Source organism: Dermacentor variabilis, chromosome 10, assembly GCF_050947875.1.
Source record: "Dermacentor variabilis isolate Ectoservices chromosome 10, ASM5094787v1, whole genome shotgun sequence".
In the NCBI taxonomy this organism is placed as follows: domain Eukaryota; kingdom Metazoa; phylum Arthropoda; class Arachnida; order Ixodida; family Ixodidae; genus Dermacentor; species Dermacentor variabilis.
Window position 1 is genome coordinate 113,719,876 of NC_134577.1, and position 20,306 is coordinate 113,740,181.

The 20,306-nt window shown below is 48.5% G+C and overlaps 4 non-coding genes and 23 pseudogenes across 4 annotated transcripts; all 27 read right to left on the reverse strand.

The window, feature by feature from the left end:
- Nucleotides 1-130: 130 nt before the first annotated feature.
- LOC142562356 (5S ribosomal RNA) lies at nucleotides 131-249 on the reverse strand (annotated as a pseudogene).
- A 519-nt stretch (nucleotides 250-768) lies between these two features.
- LOC142561173 (5S ribosomal RNA) lies at nucleotides 769-887 on the reverse strand. Its single transcript, XR_012823700.1, has one exon. It is a non-coding gene; the product is annotated as a 5S ribosomal RNA (ribosomal RNA).
- A 526-nt stretch (nucleotides 888-1,413) lies between these two features.
- LOC142561468 (5S ribosomal RNA) lies at nucleotides 1,414-1,532 on the reverse strand. Its single transcript, XR_012823800.1, has one exon. It is a non-coding gene; the product is annotated as a 5S ribosomal RNA (ribosomal RNA).
- Nucleotides 1,533-2,057: 525 nt separating this feature from the next.
- LOC142562122 (5S ribosomal RNA) lies at nucleotides 2,058-2,176 on the reverse strand (annotated as a pseudogene).
- Nucleotides 2,177-2,697: 521 nt separating this feature from the next.
- Nucleotides 2,698-2,816, reverse strand: LOC142562037 (5S ribosomal RNA; annotated as a pseudogene).
- A 519-nt stretch (nucleotides 2,817-3,335) lies between these two features.
- Nucleotides 3,336-3,454, reverse strand: LOC142561310 (5S ribosomal RNA; annotated as a pseudogene).
- A 523-nt stretch (nucleotides 3,455-3,977) lies between these two features.
- Nucleotides 3,978-4,096, reverse strand: LOC142562358 (5S ribosomal RNA; annotated as a pseudogene).
- Nucleotides 4,097-4,614: 518 nt separating this feature from the next.
- Nucleotides 4,615-4,733, reverse strand: LOC142561174 (5S ribosomal RNA). Its single transcript, XR_012823701.1, has one exon. It is a non-coding gene; the product is annotated as a 5S ribosomal RNA (ribosomal RNA).
- A 526-nt stretch (nucleotides 4,734-5,259) lies between these two features.
- LOC142561479 (5S ribosomal RNA) lies at nucleotides 5,260-5,378 on the reverse strand. The gene has a single exon (XR_012823801.1). It is a non-coding gene; the product is annotated as a 5S ribosomal RNA (ribosomal RNA).
- A 525-nt stretch (nucleotides 5,379-5,903) lies between these two features.
- On the reverse strand, nucleotides 5,904-6,022 carry LOC142562123 (5S ribosomal RNA; annotated as a pseudogene).
- Nucleotides 6,023-6,543: 521 nt separating this feature from the next.
- LOC142561311 (5S ribosomal RNA) lies at nucleotides 6,544-6,662 on the reverse strand (annotated as a pseudogene).
- Nucleotides 6,663-7,189: 527 nt separating this feature from the next.
- On the reverse strand, nucleotides 7,190-7,308 carry LOC142561542 (5S ribosomal RNA; annotated as a pseudogene).
- A 518-nt stretch (nucleotides 7,309-7,826) lies between these two features.
- Nucleotides 7,827-7,945, reverse strand: LOC142562124 (5S ribosomal RNA; annotated as a pseudogene).
- A 521-nt stretch (nucleotides 7,946-8,466) lies between these two features.
- LOC142562172 (5S ribosomal RNA) lies at nucleotides 8,467-8,585 on the reverse strand (annotated as a pseudogene).
- A 518-nt stretch (nucleotides 8,586-9,103) lies between these two features.
- Nucleotides 9,104-9,222, reverse strand: LOC142561312 (5S ribosomal RNA; annotated as a pseudogene).
- Nucleotides 9,223-9,749: 527 nt separating this feature from the next.
- On the reverse strand, nucleotides 9,750-9,868 carry LOC142561543 (5S ribosomal RNA; annotated as a pseudogene).
- Nucleotides 9,869-10,385: 517 nt separating this feature from the next.
- LOC142561544 (5S ribosomal RNA) lies at nucleotides 10,386-10,504 on the reverse strand (annotated as a pseudogene).
- A 518-nt stretch (nucleotides 10,505-11,022) lies between these two features.
- On the reverse strand, nucleotides 11,023-11,141 carry LOC142561545 (5S ribosomal RNA; annotated as a pseudogene).
- A 518-nt stretch (nucleotides 11,142-11,659) lies between these two features.
- Nucleotides 11,660-11,778, reverse strand: LOC142561473 (5S ribosomal RNA; annotated as a pseudogene).
- A 519-nt stretch (nucleotides 11,779-12,297) lies between these two features.
- On the reverse strand, nucleotides 12,298-12,416 carry LOC142562157 (5S ribosomal RNA; annotated as a pseudogene).
- A 516-nt stretch (nucleotides 12,417-12,932) lies between these two features.
- LOC142561773 (5S ribosomal RNA) lies at nucleotides 12,933-13,051 on the reverse strand (annotated as a pseudogene).
- A 517-nt stretch (nucleotides 13,052-13,568) lies between these two features.
- Nucleotides 13,569-13,687, reverse strand: LOC142561645 (5S ribosomal RNA; annotated as a pseudogene).
- A 517-nt stretch (nucleotides 13,688-14,204) lies between these two features.
- On the reverse strand, nucleotides 14,205-14,323 carry LOC142562336 (5S ribosomal RNA; annotated as a pseudogene).
- A 517-nt stretch (nucleotides 14,324-14,840) lies between these two features.
- LOC142562337 (5S ribosomal RNA) lies at nucleotides 14,841-14,959 on the reverse strand (annotated as a pseudogene).
- Nucleotides 14,960-15,485: 526 nt separating this feature from the next.
- LOC142562530 (5S ribosomal RNA) lies at nucleotides 15,486-15,604 on the reverse strand (annotated as a pseudogene).
- Nucleotides 15,605-16,120: 516 nt separating this feature from the next.
- LOC142562149 (5S ribosomal RNA) lies at nucleotides 16,121-16,239 on the reverse strand (annotated as a pseudogene).
- A 518-nt stretch (nucleotides 16,240-16,757) lies between these two features.
- Nucleotides 16,758-16,876, reverse strand: LOC142562392 (5S ribosomal RNA; annotated as a pseudogene).
- Between the last annotated feature and the right edge of the window lie 3,430 nt (nucleotides 16,877-20,306).

A 20,306-nucleotide genomic window follows, 5' to 3' on the forward strand; every position in this document is an offset into this window, starting at 1 on the left:
CTTCGGCGTTGGCTCTACCAGCAGGCTCCAATTGAACGTAAGTTACAGAAAATGCAACCACCCACACGTTGTGCAAATGAAAAAAAACAAGACGTCACAGAAGCACGCAATAAAAAAGCAAAAAGAACGGTGCCATCAGCACTCGGTGTTCCCAGGTGGTCTCGCTCCTAAGTACTGACCGAGCCCAATGTTGCTTAGCTTCGGGGATCGGACGAGAACCGGCGTATCCAGCAAGGTATGGCCGATGGCAAGAATTTGCTGTTTACGACTGCACCTGTATCGTGCTGCTATGTTGTGCAGTCGCCGAATGTATTGCTACAGCACGTACGCGGCAGTCTTTCCGTGTTCAATACACGCACGCGTCGTGTACGTTGATCACTCCGTTTGTGGTTGTTCGCTGCATGCGTGCGTGATGGAGCTCACAAAAACAAGAGGGCGAGCGCCACATTTTGCGCGCGTTGCAGCCCACAAGGTGCCACTTTATTGATGCGTTGTCATTGAGCTGTATGCGGGTGTGATAAGTAAGTGGTTAGAAGCTTGTGCGACTAAATTTCGCATCATTACGTATACCGCTTACAACCGTCATCATTCCGCGTACAATATCGTGTAGTGGCCTGAATATTGTTGGTGTTACACTTCGGCGTTGGCTCTACCAGCAGGCTCCAGTTGAACGTAAGTTACAGTAAATGCAACAACCCACATGTTGTGCAAATGAAAAAAAAAAACAAGACGTCACAGAAGCACGCAATAAAAAAGCAAAAAGAACGGTGCCATCAGCACTCGGTGTTCCCAGGTGGTCTCCCTCCCAAGTACTGACCGAGCCCAATGCTGCTTAGCTTCGGAGAGCGGACGAGAACCGGCGTGTTCAGCATGGTATGGCCGATGGCGAGAATGTGCTATTTACGACTGCACCTGTATCGTGCTGCTATGTTGTGCAGTCGCCGAATGTATTGCTACAGCATACAGCACGTACGCGGTTCTCTTTCCGTGAACAATACACGCACGCGTCGTGTACGTTGATCACTCCGTTTGTGGTTGTTCGCTACATGCGTGCATGCTAGTGCTCACAAAAACAAGAGGGCGAGCGCCACATTTTGCGCGCGTTGCAGTCCACAAGGTGCCACTTTATTGATGCGTTGTCATTGAGCTGTATGCGGTGTGATAAGTAAGCGGTTTGAAGCTTGTGCGACTAAAGTTTGCATCATTACGTATACCGCTTACCACTGTCATCATTCCGCGTACAATATCGTGTAGTGGCCTGAATATTGTTTGTGTTACACTTCGGCGTTGGCTCTACCAGCAGGCTCCAATTGAACGTAAGTTACAGTAAATGCAACCACCCACACGTTGTGCAAATGAAAAAAAAAGAACAAGACGTCACAAAAGCACGCAATAAAAAAGCAAAAAGAACGGTGCCATCAGCACTCGGTGTTCCCAGGTGGTCTCCCTCCCAAGTACTGACCGAGCCCAATGCTGCTTAGCTTCGGGGATCGGACGAGAACCGGCGTATTCAGCATGGTATGGCCGATGGCGAGAATGTGCTGTTTACGACTGCACCTGTATCGTGCTGCTATGTTGTGCAGTCGCCGAATGTATTGCTACAGCATACAGCACGTACGCGGCAGTCTTTCCGTGAACAATACACGCACGCGTCGTGTACGTTGATCACTCCGTTTCTGGTTGTTCGCTGCATGCGTGCGTGCTAGTGCTCACAAAAACAAGAGGGCGAGCGCCACATTTTGCGCGCGTTGCAGCCCAGAAGGTGCCACTTTATTGATGCGTTGTCATTGAGCTGTATGCGGGTGTGATAAGTAAGCGGTTAGAAGCTTGTGTGACTAAATTTTGCATCATTACGTATACCGCTTACCACCGTCATCATGCCGCGTACAATATCGTGTAGTGGCCTGAATATTGTTGGTGTTACACTTCGGCGTTGGCTCTACCAGCAGGCTCCAATTGAACGTAAGTTACAGAAAATGCAACCACCCACACGTTGTGCAAATGAAAAAAAAAACAAGACGTCAGAGAAGCACGCAATAAAAAAGCAAAAAGAACGGTGCCATCAGCACTCGGTGTTCCCAGGTGGTCTCCCTCCCAAGTACTGACCGAACCCAATGCAGCTTAGCTTCGGGGATCGGACGCGAACCGGCGTATTCAGCATGGTATGACCGATGGCGAGAATGTGCTGTTTACGACTGCACCTGTGTCGTGCTGCTATGTTGTGCAGTCGCCGAATGTATTGCTACAGCACGTAGGCGGCAGTCTTTCCGTGAACAATACTCGCACGCGTCGTGTAAGTTGATCACTCCGTTTGTGGAAGTTCGCTGCATGCGTGCGTGCTAGTGCTCACAAAAACAAGAGGGCGAGCGCCACATTTTGCACGCGTTGCAGCCCACAAGGTGCCACTTTATTGATGCGTTGTCATTGAGCTGTATGCGGGTGTGATAAGTAAGCGGTTAGAAGCTTGTGCGACTAAATTTTGCATCATTACGTATACCGCTTACCACCGTCATCATTCCGCGTACAATATCGTGTAGTGGCCTGAATATTGTTGGTGTTACACTTCGGCGTTGGCTCTACCAGCAGGCTCCAATTGAACGTAAGTTACAGAAAATGCAACCACCCACACGTTGTGCAAATGAAAAAAAAAAGAACAAGACGTCACAGAAGCACGCAATAAAAAAGCAAAAAGAACGGTGCCATCAGCACTCGGTGTTCCCAGGTGGTCTCCCTCCCATGTACTGACCGAGCCCAATGCTGCTTAGCTTCGGGGATCGGACCAGAACCGGCGTATTCAGCATGGTATGGCCGATGGCAAGAATGTGCTGTTTACGACTGCACCTGTATCGTGCTGCTATGTTGTGCAGTCGCCGAATGTATTGCTACAGCACGTACGCGGCAGTCTTTCCGTGAACAATAGACGCACGCGTCGTGTACGTTGATCACTCCGTTTGCGGTTGTTCGCTGCATGCGTGCGTGCTAGTGCTCACAAAAACAAGAGGGCGAGCGCCACATTTTGCGCGCGTTGCAGTCCACAAGGTGCCACTTTATTGATGCGTTGTCATTGAGCTGTATGCGGGTGTGATAAGTAAGCGGTTAGAAGCTTGTGCGACTAAATTTTGCATCATTACGTATACCGCTTACCACCGTCATCATTCCGCGTACAATATCGTGTAGTGGCCTGAATATTGTTGGTGTTACACTTCGGCGTTGGCTCTACCAGCAGGCTACAGTTGAACGTAAGTTACAGTCAATGCAACCACCCACACGTTGTGCAAATGAAAAAAAAAAACAAGACGTCACAGAAGCACGCAATAAAAAAGCAAAAAGAACGGTGCCATCAGCACTCGGTGTTCCCAGGTGGTCTCCCTCCCATGTACTGACCGAGCCCAATGCTGCTTAGCTTCGGGGATCGGACGAGAACCGGCGTATTCAGCATGGTATGGCCGATGGCGAGAATGTGCTGTTTACGACTGCACCTGTATCGTGCTGCTATGTTGTGCAGTCGCCGAATGTATTGCTACAGCATACAGCACGTACGCGGCAGTCTTTCCGTGAACAATACACGCACGCGTCGTGTACGTTGATCACTCCGTTTCTGGTTGTTCGTTGCATGCGTGCGTGCTAGTGCTCACAAAAACAAGAGGGCGAGCGCCACATTTTGCGCGCGTTGCAGCCCACAAGGTGCCACTTTATTGATGCGTTGTCATTGAGCTGTATGCGGGTGTGATAAGTAAGCGGTTAGAAGCTTGTTTGACTAAATTTTGCATCATTACGTATACCGCTTACCACCGTCATCATTCCGCGTACAATATCGTGTAGTGGCCTGAATATTGTTGGTGTTACACTTCGGCGTTGGCTCTACCAGCAGGCTCCAATTGAACGTAAGTTACAGAAAATGCAACCACCCACACGTTGTGCAAATGAAAAAAAACAAGACGTCACAGAAGCACGCAATAAAAAAGCAAAAAGAACGGTGCCATCAGCACTCGGTGTTCCCAGGTGGTCTCGCTCCTAAGTACTGACCGAGCCCAATGTTGCTTAGCTTCGGGGATCGGACGAGAACCGGCGTATCCAGCAAGGTATGGCCGATGGCAAGAATTTGCTGTTTACGACTGCACCTGTATCGTGCTGCTATGTTGTGCAGTCGCCGAATGTATTGCTACAGCACGTACGCGGCAGTCTTTCCGTGTTCAATACACGCACGCGTCGTGTACGTTGATCACTCCGTTTGTGGTTGTTCGCTGCATGCGTGCGTGATGGAGCTCACAAAAACAAGAGGGCGAGCGCCACATTTTGCGCGCGTTGCAGCCCACAAGGTGCCACTTTATTGATGCGTTGTCATTGAGCTGTATGCGGGTGTGATAAGTAAGTGGTTAGAAGCTTGTGCGACTAAATTTCGCATCATTACGTATACCGCTTACAACCGTCATCATTCCGCGTACAATATCGTGTAGTGGCCTGAATATTGTTGGTGTTACACTTCGGCGTTGGCTCTACCAGCAGGCTCCAGTTGAACGTAAGTTACAGTAAATGCAACAACCCACATGTTGTGCAAATGAAAAAAAAAACAAGACGTCACAGAAGCACGCAATAAAAAAGCAAAAAGAACGGTGCCATCAGCACTCGGTGTTCCCAGGTGGTCTCCCTCCCAAGTACTGACCGAGCCCAATGCTGCTTAGCTTCGGAGAGCGGACGAGAACCGGCGTGTTCAGCATGGTATGGCCGATGGCGAGAATGTGCTATTTACGACTGCACCTGTATCGTGCTGCTATGTTGTGCAGTCGCCGAATGTATTGCTACAGCATACAGCACGTACGCGGTTCTCTTTCCGTGAACAATACACGCACGCGTCGTGTACGTTGATCACTCCGTTTGTGGTTGTTCGCTACATGCGTGCATGCTAGTGCTCACAAAAACAAGAGGGCGAGCGCCACATTTTGCGCGCGTTGCAGTCCACAAGGTGCCACTTTATTGATGCGTTGTCATTGAGCTGTATGCGGTGTGATAAGTAAGCGGTTTGAAGCTTGTGCGACTAAATTTTGCATCATTACGTATACCGCTTACCACTGTCATCATTCCGCGTACAATATCGTGTAGTGGCCTGAATATTGTTTGTGTTACACTTCGGCGTTGGCTCTACCAGCAGGCTCCAATTGAACGTAAGTTACAGTAAATGCAACCACCCACACGTTGTGCAAATGAAAAAAAAAGAACAAGACGTCACAAAAGCACGCAATAAAAAAGCAAAAAGAACGGTGCCATCAGCACTCGGTGTTCCCAGGTGGTCTCCCTCCCAAGTACTGACCGAGCCCAATGCTGCTTAGCTTCGGGGATCGGACGAGAACCGGCGTATTCAGCATGGTATGGCCGATGGCGAGAATGTGCTGTTTACGACTGCACCTGTATCGTGCTGCTATGTTGTGCAGTCGCCGAATGTATTGCTACAGCATACAGCACGTACGCGGCAGTCTTTCCGTGAACAATACACGCACGCGTCGTGTACGTTGATCACTCCGTTTCTGGTTGTTCGCTGCATGCGTGCGTGCTAGTGCTCACAAAAACAAGAGGGCGAGCGCCACATTTTGCGCGCGTTGCAGCCCAGAAGGTGCCACTTTATTGATGCGTTGTCATTGAGCTGTATGCGGGTGTGATAAGTAAGCGGTTAGAAGCTTGTGTGACTAAATTTTGCATCATTACGTATACCGCTTACCACCGTCATCATGCCGCGTACAATATCGTGTAGTGGCCTGAATATTGTTGGTGTTACACTTCGGCGTTGGCTCTACCAGCAGGCTCCAATTGAACGTAAGTTACAGAAAATGCAACCACCCACACGTTGTGCAAATGAAAAAAAAAACAAGACGTCAGAGAAGCACGCAATAAAAAAGCAAAAAGAACGGTGCCATCAGCACTCGGTGTTCCCAGGTGGTCTCCCTCCCAAGTACTGACCGAACCCAATGCAGCTTAGCTTCGGGGATCGGACGCGAACCGGCGTATTCAGCATGGTATGACCGATGGCGAGAATGTGCTGTTTACGACTGCACCTGTGTCGTGCTGCTATGTTGTGCAGTCGCCGAATGTATTGCTACAGCACGTAGGCGGCAGTCTTTCCGTGAACAATACTCGCACGCGTCGTGTAAGTTGATCACTCCGTTTGTGGAAGTTCGCTGCATGCGTGCGTGCTAGTGCTCACAAAAACAAGAGGGCGAGCGCCACATTTTGCGCGCGTTGCAGCCCACAAGGTGCCACTTTATTGATGCGTTGTCATTGAGCTGTATGCGGGTGTGATAAGTAAGCGGTTAGAAGCTTGTGCGACTAAATTTTGCATCATTACGTATACCGCTTACCACCGTCATCATTCCGCGTACAATATCGTGTAGTGGCCTGAATATTGTTGGTGTTACACTTCGGCGTTGGCTCTACCAGCAGGCTCCAATTGAACGTAAGTTACAGAAAATGCAACCACCCACACGTTGTGCAAATGAAAAAAAAAAGAACAAGACGTCACAGAAGCACGCAATAAAAAAGCAAAAAGAACGGTGCCATCAGCACTCGGTGTTCCCAGGTGGTCTCCCTCCCATGTACTGACCGAGCCCAATGCTGCTTAGCTTCGGGGATCGGACGAGAACCGGCGTATTCAGCATGGTATGGCCGATGGCGAGAATGTGCTGTTTACGACTGCACCTGTATCGTGCTGCTATGTTGTGCAGTCGCCGAATGTATTGCTACAGCATACAGCACGTACGCGGCAGTCTTTCCGTGAACAATACACGCACGCGTCGTGTACGTTAATCACTCCGTTTCTGGTTGTTCGCTGCATGCGTGCGTGCTAGTGCTCACAAAAACAAGAGGGCGAGCGCCACATTTTGCGCGCGTTGCAGCCCACAAGGTGCCACTTTATTGATGCGTTGTCATTGAGCTGTATGCGGGTGTGATAAGTAAGCGGTTAGAAGCTTGTGCGACTAAATTTTGCATCATTACGTATACCGCTTACCACCGTCATCATTCCGCGTACAATATCGTGTAGTGGCCTGAATATTGTTGGTGTTACACTTCGGCGTTGGCTCTAGAAGCAGGCTCCAATTGAACGTAAGTTACAGAAAATGCAACCACCCACACGTTGTGCAAATGAAAAAAAAAGAACAAGACGTCACAAAAGCACGCAATAAAAAAGCAAAAAGAACGGTGCCATCAGCACTCGGTGTTCCCAGGTGGTCTCCCTCCCAAGTACTGACCGAGCCCAATGCTGCTTAGCTTCGGGGAACGGACGAGAACCGGCGTATTCAACATGGTATGGCCGATGGCGAGAATGTGCTGTTTACGACTGCACCTGTATCGTGCTGCTATGTTGTGCAGTCGCCGAATGTATTGCTACAGCACGTACGCGGCAGTCTTTCCGTGAACAATACTCGCACGCGTCGTGTACGTTGATCACTCCGTTTGTGGTTGATCGCTGCATGCGTTCGGGCTAGTGCTCACAAAAACAAGAGGGCGAGCGCCACATTTTGCGCGCGTTGCAGCCCACAAGGTGCCACTTTATTGATGCGTTGTCATTGAGCTGTATGCGGGTGTGATAAGTAAGCGGTTAGAAGCTTGTGTGACTAAATTTTGCATCATTACGTATACCGCTTACCACCGTCATCATGCCGCGTACAATATCGTGTGGTGGCCTGAATATTGTTGGTGTTACACTTCGGCGTTGGCTCTACCAGCAGGCTCCAATTGAACGTAAGTTACAGAAAATGCAACCACCCACACGTTGTGCAAATGAAAAAAAAAACAAGACGTCAGAGAAGCACGCAATAAAAAAGCAAAAAGAACGGTGCCATCAGCACTCGGTGTTCCCAGGTGGTCTCCCTCCCAAGTACTGACCGAACCCAATGCAGCTTAGCTTCGGGGATCGGACGCGAACCGGCGTATTCAGCATGGTATGACCGATGGCGAGAATGTGCTGTTTACGACTGCACCTGTGTCGTGCTGCTATGTTGTGCAGTCGCCGAATGTATTGCTACAGCACGTAGGCGGCAGTCTTTCCGTGAACAATACTCGCACGCGTCGTGTAAGTTGATCACTCCGTTTGTGGAAGTTCGCTGCATGCGTGCGTGCTAGTGCTCACAAAAACAAGAGGGCGAGCGCCACATTTTGCGCGCGTTGCAGCCCACAAGGTGCCACTTTATTGATGCGTTGTCATTGAGCTGTATGCGGGTGTGATAAGTAAGCGGTTAGAAGCTTGTGCGACTAAATTTTGCATCATTACGTATACCGCTTACCACCGTCATCATTCCGCGTACAATATCGTGTAGTGGCCTGAATATTGTTGGTGTTACACTTCGGCGTTGGCTCTACCAGCAGGCTCCAATTGAACGTAAGTTACAGAAAATGCAACCACCCACACGTTGTGCAAATGAAAAAAAAAAGAACAAGACGTCACAGAAGCACGCAATAAAAAAGCAAAAAGAACGGTGCCATCAGCACTCGGTGTTCCCAGGTGGTCTCCCTCCCATGTACTGACCGAGCCCAATGCTGCTTAGCTTCGGGGATCGGACCAGAACCGGCGTATTCAGCATGGTATGGCCGACGGCAAGAATGTGCTGTTTACGACTGCACCTGTATCGTGCTGCTATGTTGTGCAGTCGCCGAATGTATTGCTACAGCACGTACGCGGCAGTCTTTCCGTGAACAATAGACGCACGCGTCGTGTACGTTGATCACTCCGTTTGCGGTTGTTCGCTGCATGCGTGCGTGCTAGTGCTCACAAAAACAAGAGGGCGAGCGCCACATTTTGCGCGCGTTGCAGTCCACAAGGTGCCACTTTATTGATGCGTTGTCATTGAGCTGTATGCGGGTGTGATAAGTAAGCGGTTAGAAGCTTGTGCGACTAAATTTTGCATCATTACGTATACCGCTTACCACCGTCATCATTCCGCGTACAATATCGTGTAGTGGCCTGAATATTGTTGGTGTTACACTTCGGCGTTGGCTCTACCAGCAGGCTCCAATTGAACGTAAGTTACAGTAAATGCAACCACCCACACGTTGTGCAAATGAAAAAAAAAACAAGACGTCACAGAAGCACGCAATAAAAAAGCAAAAAGAACGGTGCCATCAGCACTCGGTGTTCCCAGGTGGTCTCCCTCCCATGTACTGACCGAGCCCAATGCTGCTTAGCTTCGGGGATCGGACGAGAACCGGCGTATTCAGCATGGTATGGCCGATGGCGAGAATGTGCTGTTTACGACTGCACCTGTATCGTGCTGCTATGTTGTGCAGTCGCCGAATGTATTGCTACAGCATACAGCACGTACGCGGCAGTCTTTCCGTGAACAATACACGCACGCGTCGTGTACGTTAATCACTCCGTTTCTGGTTGTTCGCTGCATGCGTGCGTGCTAGTGCTCACAAAAACAAGAGGGCGAGCGCCACATTTTGCGCGCGTTGCAGCCCACAAGGTGCCACTTTATTGATGCGTTGTCATTGAGCTGTATGCGGGTGTGATAAGTAAGCGGTTAGAAGCTTGTGCGACTAAATTTTGCATCATTACGTATACCGCTTACCACCGTCATCATTCCGCGTACAATATCGTGTAGTGGCTTGAATATTGTTGGTGTTACACTTCGGCGTTGGCTCTAGAAGCAGGCTCCAATTGAACGTAAGTTACAGAAAATGCAACCACCCACACGTTGTGCAAATGAAAAAAAAAGAACAAGACGTCACAAAAGCACGCAATAAAAAAGCAAAAAGAACGGTGCCATCAGCACTCGGTGTTCCCAGGTGGTCTCCCTCCCAAGTACTGACCGAGCCCAATGCTGCTTAGCTTCGGGGAACGGACGAGAACCGGCGTATTCAACATGGTATGGCCGATGGCGAGAATGTGCTGTTTACGACTGCACCTGTATCGTGCTGCTATGTTGTGCAGTCGCCGAATGTATTGCTACAGCACGTACGCGGCAGTCTTTCCGTGAACAATAGACGCACGCGTCGTGTACGTTGATCACTCCGTTTGCGGTTGTTCGCTGCATGCGTGCGTGCTAGTGCTCACAAAAACAAGAGGGCGAGCGCCACATTTTGCGCGCGTTGCAGCCCACAAGGTGCCACTTTATTGATGCGTTGTCATTGAGCTGTATGCAGGTGTGACAAGAAAGCGGTTAGAAGCTTGTGCGACTAAATTTTGCATCATTACGTATACCGCTTACCACCGTCATCATTCCGCGTACAATATCGTGTGGTGGCCTGAATATTGTTGGTGTTACACTTCGGCGTTGGCTCTACCAGCAGGCTCCAGTTGAACGTAAGTTACAGAAAATGGAACCACCCACACGTTGTGCAAATGAAAAAAAATGCAAGACGTCACAGAAGCACGCAATAAAAAGCAAAAAGAACGGTGCCATCAGCACTCGGTGTTCCCAGGTGGTCTCCCTCCCAAGTACTGACCGAGCCCAATGCTGCTTAGCTTCGGGGAACGGACGAGAACCGGCGTATTCAACATGGTATGGCCGATGGCGAGAATGTGCTGTTTACGACTGCACCTGTATCGTGCTGCTATGTTGTGCAGTCGCCGAATGTATTGCTACAGCACGTACGCGGCAGTCTTTCCGTGAACAATACTCGCACGCGTCGTGTACGTTGATCACTCCGTTTGTGGTTGATCGCTGCATGCGTTCGGGCTAGTGCTCACAAAAACAAGAGGGCGAGCGCCACATTTTGCGCGCGTTGCAGCCCACAAGGTGCCACTTTATTGATGCGTTGTCATTGAGCTGTATGGAGGTGTGATAAGAAAGCGGTTAGAAGCTTGTGCGACTAAATTTTGCATCATTACGTATACCGCTTACCACCGTCATCATTCCGCGTACAATATCGTGTGGTGGCCTGAATATTGTTGGTGTTACACTTCGGCGTTGGCTCTACCAGCAGGCTCCAGTTGAACGTAAGTTACAGAAAATGGAACCACCCACACGTTGTGCAAATGAAAAAAAAAGCAAGACGTCACAGAAGCACGCAATAAAAAAGCAAAAAGAACGGTGCCATCAGCACTCGGTGTTCCCAGGTGGTCTCCCTCCCAAGTACTGACCGAGCCCAATGCTGCTTAGCTTCGGGGAACGGACGAGAACCGGCGTATTCAACATGGTATGGCCGATGGCGAGAATGTGCTGTTTACGACTGCACCTGTATCGTGCTGCTATGTTGTGCAGTCGCCGAATGTATTGCTACAGCACGTACGCGGCAGTCTTTCCGTGAACAATACTCGCACGCGTCGTGTACGTTGATCACTCCGTTTGTGGTTGATCGCTGCATGCGTTCGGGCTAGTGCTCACAAAAACAAGAGGGCGAGCGCCACATTTTGCGCGCGTTGCAGCCCACAAGGTGCCACTTTATTGATGCGTTGTCATTGAGCTGTATGCGGGTGTGATAAGTAAGCGGTTAGAAGCTTGTGCGACTAAATTTTGCATCATTACGTATACCGCTTACCACCGTCATCACTCCGCGTACAATATCGTGTAGTGGCCTGAATATTGTTGGTGTTACACTTCGGCGTTGGCTCTACCAGCAGGCTCCAATTGAACGTAAGTTACAGAAAATGGAACCACCCACACGTTGTGCAAATGAAAAAAAAAGCAAGACGTCACAGAAGCACGCAATAAAAAAGCAAAAAGAACGGTGCCATCAGCACTCGGTGTTCCCAGGTGGTCTCCCTCCCAAGTACTGTCCGAACCCAATGCTGCTTAGCTTCGGGGATCGGACGAGAACCGGCGTATTCAGCAAGGTATGGCCGATGGCAAGAATGTGCTGTTTGCGACTGCACCTGTATCGTGCTGCTATGTTGTGCAGTCGCCGAATGTATTGCTACAGCATGTATGCGGCAGTCTTTCCGTGGACAATACACGCACGCGTCGTGTACGTTGATCACTCCGTTTGTGGTTGTTCGCTGCATGCCTGCATGCTAGTGCTCACAAAAACAAGAGGGCGAGCGCCACATTTTGCGCGCGTTGCAGCCCACAAGGTGCCACTTTATTGATGCGTTGTCATTGAGCCGTATGCGGGTGTGATAAGTAAGCGGTTAGAAGCTTGCGCGACTAAATTTTGCATCATTGCGTATACCGCTTACCACCGTCATCATTCCGCGTACAATATCGTGTAGTGGCCTGAATATTGTAGGTGTTACACTTCGGCGTTGGCTCTACCAGCAGGCTCCAATTGAACGTAAGTTACAGAAAATGCAACCACCCACACGTTGTGCAAATGAAAAAAAAAGAACAAGACGTCACAGAAGCACGCAATAAAAAACAAAAAGAACGGTGCCATCAGCACTCGGTGTTCCCAGGTGGTCTCACTCCCAAGTACTGACCGAGCCCAATGCTGCTTAGCTTCGGGGATCGGACGAGAACCGGCATATTCAACATGGTATGGCCGATGGCAAGAATGTGCTGTTAACGACTGCACCTGTATCGTGCTGCTATGTTGTGCAGTCGCCGAATGTATTGCTACAGCACGTACGCGGCAGTCTTTCCGTGAACAATACTCGCACGCGTCGTGTACGTTGATCACTTCGTTTGTGGAAGTTCGCTGCATGCGTGCGTGCTAGTGCTCACAAAAACAAGTGGGCGAGCGCCACATTTTGCGCGCGTTGCAGCCCACAAGGTGCCACTTTATTGATGCGTTGTCATTGAGCTGTATGCGGGTGTGATAAGTAAGCGGTTAGAAGCTTGTGCGACTAAATTTTGCATCATTACGCATACCGCTTACCACCGTCATCATTCCGCGTACAATATCGTGTAGTGGCCTGAATATTGTTGGTGTTACACTTCGGCGTTGGCTCTACCAGCAGGCTCCAGTTGAACGTAAGTTACAGAAAATGGAACCACCCACACGTTGTGCAAATGAAAAAAAAACAAGTCGTCACAGAAGCACGCAATAAAAAGCAAAAAGAACGGTGCCATCAGCACTCGGTGTTCCCAGGTTGTCTCCCTCCCAAGTACTGACCGAGCCCAATGCTGCTTAGCTTCGGGGATCGGACGAGAACCGGCGTATTCAGCATGGTATGGCCGATGGCGAGAATGTGCTGTTTACGACTGCACCTGTATCGTGCTGCTATGTTGTGCAGTCGCCGAATGTATTGCTACAGCACGTACGCGGCAGTCTTTCCGTGAACAATACTCGCACGCGTCGTGTACGTTGATCACTTCGTTTGTGGAAGTTCGCTGCATGCGTGCGTGCTAGTGCTCACAAAAACAAGAGGGCGAGCGCCACATTTTGCGCGCGTTGCAGCCCACAAGGTGCCACTTTATTGATGCGTTGTCATTGAGCTGTATGCGGGTGTGATAAGTAAGCGGTTAGAAGCTTGTGCGACTAAATTTTGCATCATTACGCATACCGCTTACCACCGTCATCATTCCGCGTACAATATCGTGTAGTGGCCTGAATATTGTTGGTGTTACACTTCGGCGTTGGCTCTACCAGCAGGCTCCAGTTGAACGTAAGTTACAGAAAATGGAACCACCCACACGTTGTGCAAATGAAAAAAAAACAAGACGTCACAGAAGCACGCAATAAAAAAGCAAAAAGAACGGTGCCATCAGCACTCGGTGTTCCCAGGTGGTCTCCCTTACAAGTACTGACCGAGCCCAATGCTGCTTAGCTTCGGGGATCGGACGAGAACCGGCATATTCAACATGGTATGGCCGATGGCAAGAATGTGCTGTTTACGACTGCACCTGTATCGTGCTGCTATGTTGTGCAGTCGCCGAATGTATTGCTACAGCACGTACGTGGCAGTCTTTCCGTGAACAATACTCGCACGCGTCGTGTACGTTGATCACTTCGTTTGTGGAAGTTCGCTGCATGCGTGCGTGCTAGTGCTCACAAAAACAAGAGGGCGAGCGCCACATTTTGCGCGCGTTGCAGCCCACAAGGTGCCACTTTATTGATGCGTTGTCATTGAGCTGTATGCGGGTGTGATAAGTAAGCGGTTAGAAGCTTGTGCGACTAAATTTTGCATCATTACGCATACCGCTTACCACCGTCATCATTCCGCGTACAATATCGTGTAGTGGCCTGAATATTGCTGGTGTTACACTTCGGCGTTGGCTCTACCAGCAGGCTCCAGTTGAACGTAAGTTACAGAAAATGGAACCACCCACACGTTGTGCAAATGAAAAAAAAACAAGACGTCACAGAAGCACGCAATAAAAAAGCAAAAAGAACGGTGCCATCAGCACTCGGTGTTCCCAGGTGGTCTCCCTCCCAAGTACTGACCGAGCCCAATGCTGCTTAGCTTCGGGGATCGGACGACAACCGCCGTATTCAGCATGGTATGGCCGATGGCGAGAATGTGCTGTTTACGACTGCACCTGTATCGTGCTGCTATGTTGTGCAGTCGCCGAATGTATTGCTACAGCACGTACGTGGCAGTCTTTCCGTGAACAATACTCGCACGCGTCGTGTACGTTGATCACTTCGTTTGTGGAAGTTCGCTGCATGCGTGCGTGCTAGTGCTCACAAAAACAAGAGGGCGAGCGCCACATTTTGCGCGCGTTGCAGCCCACAAGGTGCCACTTTATTGATGCGTTGTCATTGAGCTGTATGCGGGTGTGATAAGTAAGCGGTTAGAAGCTTGTGCGACTAAATTTTGCATCATTACGCATACCGCTTACCACCGTCATCATTCCGCGTACAATATCGTGTAGTGGCCTGAATATTGCTGGTGTTACACTTCGGCGTTGGCTCTACCAGCAGGCTCCAGTTGAACGTAAGTTACAGAAAATGGAACCACCCACACGTTGTGCAAATGAAAAAAAAACAAGACGTCACAGAAGCACGCAATAAAAAAGCAAAAAGAACGGTGCCATCAGCACTCGGTGTTCCCAGGTGGTCTCCCTCCCAAGTACTGACCGAGCCCAATGCTGCTTAGCTTCGGGGATCGGACGACAACCGCCGTATTCAGCATGGTATGGCCGATGGCGAGAATGTGCTGTTTACGACTGCACCTGTATCGAGCTGCTATGTTGTGCAGTCGCCGAATGTATTGCTACAGCATACAGCACGTACGCGGCAGTCTTTCCGTGAACAATACACGCACGCGTCGTGTACGTTAATCATTCCGTTTCTGGTTGTTCGCTGCATGCGTGCGTGCTAGTGCTCACAAAAACAAGAGGGCGAGCGCCACATTTTGCGCGCGTTGCAGCCCACAAGGTGCCACTTTATTGATGCGTTGTCATTGAGCTGTATGCGGGTGTGATAAGTAAGCGGTTAGAAGCTTGTGCGACTAAATTTTGCATCATTACGTATACCGCTTACCACCGTCATCACTCCGTGTACAATATCGTGTAGTGGCCTGAATATTGTTGGTGTTACACTTCGGCGTTGGCTCTACCAGCAGGCTCCAGTTGAACGTAAGTCACAGAAAATGCAACCACCCACACGTTGTGCAAATGAAAAAAAAAAACAAGACGTCACAGAAGCACGCAATAAAAAAGCAAAAAGAACGGTGCCATCAGCACTCGGTGTTCCCAGGTGGTCTCCCTCCCAAGTACTGACCGAACCCAATGCTGCTTAGTGTCGGGGATCGGACGAGAACCGGCGTATTCAGCAAGGTATGGCCGATGCAAGAATGAGCTGTTTACGACTGCACCTGTATCGTGCTGCTATGTTGTGCAGTCGCCGAATGTATTGCTACAGCACGTATGCGGCAGTCTTTCCGTGAATAATACACGCACGCGTCGTGTACGTTGATCACTCCGTTTGTGGTTGTTCGCTGCATGCGTGCGTGCTGGGGCTCACAAAAACAAGAGGGCGAGCGCCACATTTTGCGCGCGTTGCAGCCCACAAGGTGCCACTTTATTGATGCGTTGTCATTGAGCTGTATGCGGGTGTGATAAGTAAGCGGTTAGAAGCTTGTGCGACTAAATTTTGCATCATTACGTATACCGCTTACCACCGTCATCATTCCGCGTACAATATCGTGTAGTGGCCTGAATATTGTTGGTGTTACACTTCGGCGTTAGCTCTACCAGCAGGCTCCAATTGAACGTAACTTACAGAAAATGCAACCACCCACGCGTTGTGCAATAGAAAAAAAAACAAGACGTCACAGAAGAACGGAATAAAAAAGCAAAAAGAACGGTGGCATCAGCACTCGGTGTTCCCAGGTGGTCTCCCATCCAAGTACTGACCGAGCACAATGCTGCTTAGCTTCGGGGATCGGACGAGAACCGGCGTATTCAACATGGTATAGCCGATGGCAAGAATGTGCTGTTTACGACTGCACCTGTATCGTGCTGCTATGTTGTGCAGTCGCCGAATGTATTGCTACAGCACGTACGCGGCAGTCTTTCCGTGAACAATACTCGCACGCGTCGTGTACGTTGATCACTCCGTTTGTGGAAGTTCGCTGCATGCGTGCGTGCTAGTGCTCACAAAAACAAGAGGGCGAGCGCCACATTTTGCGCGCGTTGCAGCCCACAAGGTGCCACTTTATTGATGCGTTGTCATTGAGCTGTATGCGGGTGTGATAAGTAAGCGGTTAGAAGCTTGTGCGACTAAATTTTGCATCATTACGTATACCGCTTACCACCGTCATCATTCCGCGTACAATATCGTGTAGTGGCCTGAATATTGTTGGTGTTACACTTCGGCGTTGGCTCTACCAGCAGGCTCCAGTTGAGCGTAAGTTACAGAAAATGGAACCACCCACACGTTGTGCAAATGAAAAAAAAAACAAGACGTCACAGAAGCACGCAATAAAAAAGCAAAAAGAACGGTGCCATCAGCACTCGGTGTTCCCAGGTGGTCTCCCTCCCAAGTACTGACCGAGCCCAATGCTGCTTAGCTTCGGGGAACGGACGAGAACCGGCGTATTCAGCATGGTATGGCCGATTTTTTTTCTTTATTACCGTTTTCATGGTACATACAAAATATACACACTTTACAAATGATAAAAATGCCACCAGTCTTTGGTGTCCACGTGGCTTTAAAACCGCCCAAGTTTAACAAGCTCGTTCAATAATCTAATCCATTCTGGTTTTTCATTTTGAGCATCGTAGACTTCTTTTAAGTAACAGACACTATCAATAAAATATTCACGAGTACTTCGAGCATGTATATCCGCATGTCTAACGGCCATGCGCGTGCGCCACAGGCTGTGCAACCCTAATAACATAAACATGTCGTAAGGCACTGCTCCTTCGTTTTCCGTTGGGAGAAAACGGATGCCATAGGGTGTTATCGGCAACTCTTTCTCTATAGTTCGCTGGAGGACATCCCAGTGTAACAAGGCGTCCCAGCAGTCTATGAATATGTGTTCAATTGTTTCTTGCTGATGGCATAGTAAACAGTCTAGAGACCAGGGAATAAAAATACCTCTTTCCTGAAGCCACGGTTTTACTGGTAGTGTATTGGAATGTAGTTGAAAAAAGAAAGACTTTACCGATGGCCTGACAGGCATACGTTTTACCCTTTTCAGCACATTTGTTTCAGTACCTAAACTGAACATAGGTCTGTACAGCAGTACTGGCAGTACTACATCAAATAAATCTTTATACAGACGTTTTTTAGGAACGTGACTGAGGTATTCCATTGAAAAGCGTACCTTCAGAAACCGAAATGCCCATATCACTTCTTTCAGAAATCCGCTCATAGGGCCACTGTTGACTACACAACTAGATATAATGAATTCAGGAAGAGCCGTACCTAGTCTCAGTTGCATCACATTAATGAGGAATGGGTCTTTTTGGTCGCTAAGAAACGCAAAACGAAACACTATTTGTTTCAAGAACAGATGTGCCAGACCAAGCCCTCCTGTTTTGACGGATCGAAATAAATTTGTTCGACTGGTTCGGTCCCACTTTGACCCCCATACATACACTGCCAGTACCCTATGCAAACGCTGCATGTGCAATCTAGTCATAGACAATGCTTGCAATACATAGCACACTTTTGCAACGGCGAATAAATTACAGACCGTCGCGCGGGCAAACATTGAAAGACTACGGCCACCCCATTTAACTGTTTTTTCTTGCACTTTCTTTGTTTCGTCTTCCCAGAATCCCGCAGTCTCCTTGTACTGTTCAAGCGGCACCCCAAGATGCTTTGTCGGCGCAACAGTCCACTTCACATTCACAAAAATAGGTGTGGTGTTTTCCCATGTTCCATGCCATATTCCTAGGCACTTATCAAAGTTTATGACGCTACCCGTCATTTTACAAAACGATAAAACGTCCGCTACCGCAGTCGCGACACTTTCCTTATTGCTACAAAACAAAGTAATATCATCCGCATATGTTAGTAGTTTTACTTCCGCTGACTGCAAACGAAAACCTGTAATACTGTTGTTATAAATAATTTTTCTGCAGAATGGCTCAAGGTATAACGCAAATAATGAAGGACTTAAAGGGCACCCCTGGCGCACACTTGAGCGTACGTGAAAGCTGTCACTTACATCCTTATTTATTATAAGATTAGCGGTACAGTTAGCATAACACATCCTAACTCCATCTAAAAGCACCAAACCAACATTTACATAATCAAGAACAGCGAAAAGGATATTGTGGGATACACGATCAAACGCATTTTGTAGAACAAGCTGCAGCATTGCTACATGCTCGCCCCACGCATCGCAACATTCTAGAATGGTTCGTGCAACATGAATATTTGTGTAGATTGATCTACCTTTGATTCCGCATGTCTGATGTGGTCCTACAATTCGTGTTATAACTCGCTGTAACCTCTTTGCCAAGATTTTAGTAAATATTTTATAATCGACGTTAGTCAATGCTATTGGGCGATAAGACCCTACTGACAGCAGTTTCCCTGGGTCTTCCGATTTGGGAATGAGCACTATATGTGACCGGCCAAAGGACGGGGGTGCATATCTTCGTTTATATGCTTCAGCAATTACCTGATGCAAGATTACGCTCACATCTTTTTTGAAGGCCTTATAGAAGGCCGCTCCCAACCCGTCAGGTCCAGGAGACTTCCCTCGACCTAAATCATCAATGGCCTCTTCAACTTCTTTCTGGCTGATCGGTTCTTCCAGACATTCGCGGTCAACATCATCTAGTTTTGTCATGCTGGCAAGGAACTCTCGTTCGAAATCTTCCGGGACATCGCAACTTCTTCAAAATAATTCGCTATAGTGCTCTAAGAACGCTCTCTCTATTTTTGCTTGTTCGTCAGTGACATCATTCTTATAACTTATTTTCCGTACTAGGTTTTGCCTAGCTTAAGCCTTTTCATCTGCAAAGGCTCGCTTTGTGGGCGTTTCGCCGAGCCATAGCTTTTCGGCTCTTGCTCGGATAACCGCTCCTCTGTACTTATCTTCGTCGATACGCTCGAGTTGGCTTTTAAGTTCATTGATCTGCTTTGTGAATGTACCAGGCCTATCAGCTTCTATTCTGTACATAAAATCCAACTCTCCTTGTATTTCTTTCTGCTTTTTCCTTTCTTCGTATTTCATTACACTCGCTTCTTCTATTGCACAAATCTTAATTTCTTCTTTAAAAAGCTCCTACCGTTCTATCACGTCATCATGTCTCGCCAATAGCTGTTCGAACTTTTCCTTTACGCACTCTACAAATGATTCATTATGCAGCAGCTTGTCATTAAATAGCCACATTTTCCAATTAAAGCGCGAGGCCTCTTTATGCGCCACAATTGTGACTGACACCAAACAATGGTCGCTGAATGACACATGTTTAACATCATAACTATGGCACGCCGCTACTAAATTCAATGAAACATATACCCTATCCAGTCTCGCGTGGCTCGCACGCTGGTAGTGTGTAAAGACTGGCTGCGTCCCATTAGTTAATATATTTTCTATATCTTCTAGATTATGGTCTTGCACCATTGCAATTAAGCGTGAGGCACTCTTATCCCTTGGTGGGGCATTTTTCACTCGATCAGCTACTAAGCAAACACAATTAAAATCTCCAAGCATAATTATTTGTCTTTCACAATTCAGGTACTGCTCGAGCCGTTCAAAAACACGTCTCGTTCATTTTCGGCGTTCGGCGCATATAGGCAGATGATTCGCCAGCAAGACTCGGACATAAGAAAATCTACTAAAACAAATCTACCACTTTGGCACACAAGCACGGTCTCAACAACTATTCCTAAACTGTTTCTAAGGAAAATGGCACATCCGCCTGACGTGCCGAAAGCATGAGAAACACAAACATCGTACCTTGCTCGGAAAGGCAGCACCATGCGGTCAGTTTGTTCCTCGCTATCTATTTTCGTCTCTTGTACAGCTACTACATCCAAGTCGTTCTCCAAGAAAAGGCGACTTAGCTGATACTGTTTCTTTCTAG